This window comes from Triticum dicoccoides, chromosome 6B (assembly GCF_002162155.2).
Source record: "Triticum dicoccoides isolate Atlit2015 ecotype Zavitan chromosome 6B, WEW_v2.0, whole genome shotgun sequence".
Classification (NCBI taxonomy): Eukaryota; Viridiplantae; Streptophyta; class Magnoliopsida; order Poales; family Poaceae; genus Triticum; species Triticum dicoccoides.
In genome coordinates, this window is record NC_041391.1 from 314,990,585 (window position 1) to 314,993,927 (window position 3,343).

Sequence of the window (3,343 nt, forward strand, 5' to 3'; positions counted from 1 at the left end):
GGAGGGGTGACCGTGGAGGGGTGGTTGAACAGGACCCCGTGGTGTGGAGGGCTGGATGAACAGTAGACGGTGGAGGGGTGCCCGTGGAGGGGTGGTTGAACAGTAGCCGATGGAGTAGCGCGCGGTGGAGGCTGGATGAACAGGAGCCCGTGGAGGCTGGAGGAGGTCGACGGTGGAGATGAACAGTATCCCGTGGAGTCCCGTTTTGCGGTATGCCACACCCCTCCCGATGAACAGGACCCCCATTTCAACCGTAGTGCTCCAACACAAGTCCGTTTCGTCCGTTTTGCGGTACGCCACACCCCTCCCGTGTTGGGGAACGTAGCAGAAATTCAAAATTTTCTACGCATCACCAAGATGAATCTATGGAGTAAACTAGCAACGAGGGAAAGGGGAGTGCATCTACATACCCTTGTAGATCGCTAAGCGGAAGCGTTCAAGTGAACGAGGTTGATGGAGTCGTACTCATCGTGATCCAAATCACCGATGATCCTAGTGCCGAACGGACGGCACCTCCGTGTTCAACACACGTGCAGCCCGGTGACGTCTCCCATGCCTTGATCCAGCAAGGAGAGAGGGAGAGGTTGGGGAAGACTCCGTCCAGCAGCAGCACGACGGCGTGGTGGTGGTGGAGGAGCGTGGCAATCCTGCAGGGCTTCGCCAAGCACCGCGGGAAAAGGAGGAGGACTTGGGAGAGGGGGAGGGCTGCGCCAGAACTTGGGTGCGGCTGCCCTCCCACCCCTCCACTATTTATAGGTGGGGAGAGAGGGGGGCCGGCCCCCCTAGATCCCATCTAGGGTTGGGGGCGGCGGCCAAGGGGGGGAGGAGTGCCTCCCAAGACAAGTGGAGGCCCTCCCCCTTAGGGTTTCCCCTCTCCCATGCGCATGGGCCTTGGGGGGGGGGGCTGGTTCCCCTGGCCCATTAAGCCTAGGGCGCCCCCTTACAGCCCATGCTGCTGTATTGGACGTGGTGGAACATTTTCCGGACCTCCGGACTCCACCGGAGTCCTCCGGAACCTTCTGGAAGCTTCCCGGTACAATACCGAAAAAAACCGAACTTTTCCCGGAACCCGAACAACAACTTTCCATATATAAATCTTTACCTCCGGACCATTCCAGAACTCCTCGTGACTTCCGGGATCTCATCCGAGACTCCGAACAACATTCAGTAACCATGTATATCTATTCCATATAACCCTAGCGTCATCGAACCTTAAGTGTGTAGACCCTACGGGTTCGGGAGACACGTAGACATGACCGAGACAACTCTCCGGCCAATGACCAACAGCGGGATCTGGATACCCATGTTGGTTCCCACATGTTCCACGATGATCTCATCGGATGAACCACGATGTCAAGGATTCAATCAATCCCGTATACAATTCCCTTTGTCTACCGGTATAGTACTTGCCCGAGATTCGATCGTCGGTATACCGATACCTTGTTCAATCTCGTTACGGCAAGTCTCTTTACTCGTTCCGTAACACATCATCCCGTGATCAACCCCTTGGTCACATTGTGCACATTATGATGATGTCCTACCAAGTGGGCCCAGAGATACCTCTTCGTCACACGGAGTGACAAATCCCAGTCTCGATTCGTGCCAACCCAACAGACACTTTCGGAGATACCCATAGTGCACCTTTATAGCCACCCAGTTATGTTGTGATGTTTGGTACACCCAAAGCATTCCTACGGTATCCGGGAGTTGCACAATCTCATGGTCTAAGGAAATGATACTTCACACTAGAAAAGCTTTAGCATACGAACTACACGATCTTTGTGCTAGGCTTAGGATTGGGTCTTGTCCATCACATCATTCTCCTAATGATGTGATCCCGTTATCAACGACATCCAATGTCCATGGTCAGGAAACCGTAACCATCTATTGATCAACGAGCTAGTCAACTAGAGGCTTACTAGGGACATGGTGTTGTCTATGTATCCACACATGTATCTGAGTTTCCTATCAATACAATTATAGCATGGATAATAAATGATTATCATGAACAAGGAAATATAATAATAACTAATTTTTTATTGCCTCTAGGGCATATTTCCAACAGTCTCCCACTTGCACTAGAGTCAATAATCTAGTTCACATCGCCATGTGGTTAACACTCACAGGTCACATCGCCATGTGACCAACATCCAAAGAGTTTACTAGTGTCTAAACTAGTTCACATCATCATGTGATTAAGACTCAATGAGTTCTGGGGTTTGATCATGTTTTGCTTGTGAGAGAGGTTTTAGTCAACGGGTCTGCAACATTCAGATCCGTATGTACTTCGCAAATCTCTAGGTCATATTGTAAATGCTGCTTCCACGCTCCACTTGGAGCTATTCCAAATGGTTGCTCCACTATACGTATCCGTTTTGCTACTCAGAGTCATTCGAATAGGTATTAAAGCTTGCATCGACGTAACCCTTTACGCCGAACTCTTTATCACCTCCATAATCAAGAAACATGTCCTTAATACTCCAAGGACAATTTTGACCATTGTCCAATGATCCATTCCTGGATCACTCTTGTACCCCCTTGCCAGACACGTGGCAAGGCACACATCAGGTGTGGTACTCAACATAGCATATGTAGAGCCTACGTCTAAAGCATAGGGGACGACCTTCGTCCTTTCTCTCTCTTCTGCCGTGGTCGAGCTTTAGGTCTTAACTTCATACCTTACAACTCAGGCAAGAACTCCTTCTTTGACTGATTCATCTTGAACACCTTCAAGATCATGTCAAGGTATGTGCTCATTTGAAAGTACCATTAAGCGTTTTTGATCTATCCTCATAGATCTTTATGCTCAATGTTCAAGTAACTTAATCCAGGTTTTCCCTTAATCAACCCTTTATGCTTTCTAGAAACTCTACAACATTTCTCATCAACAATATGTTTACAACATATACTTATCAGAAATTCTATAGCGCTCCCACTCACTTCTTTGGAAATACAAGTTTCTCATAAACTTTGTACCAACCCAAAATCTTTGATCATTCCATCAAAGCGCATATTCTGACTCCGAGATGCTTGCTCTAGTCCATGGAAGGATCGCTGGAGCTAGCATACCTTTTAGCATCCTTAGGATTGACAAAACCTTTCTGATTGTATCACATACAACCTTTCCTTACGAAAACTGGTAAGGAAACTCGTTTTGACATCCATCTGCCAGATTTCATAAATTCAGCTAATGCTAACATGATTCTGATGGACTCAAGCATCGCTACGGATGAGAAAATCTCATCGTAGTCAACTCCTTGAACTTGTGAAAAACTCTTTGACACAAGTCGAGCTTCATAGACGGTGACATTACCGTCCACGCCCGTCTTCTTCTTAAAGATCC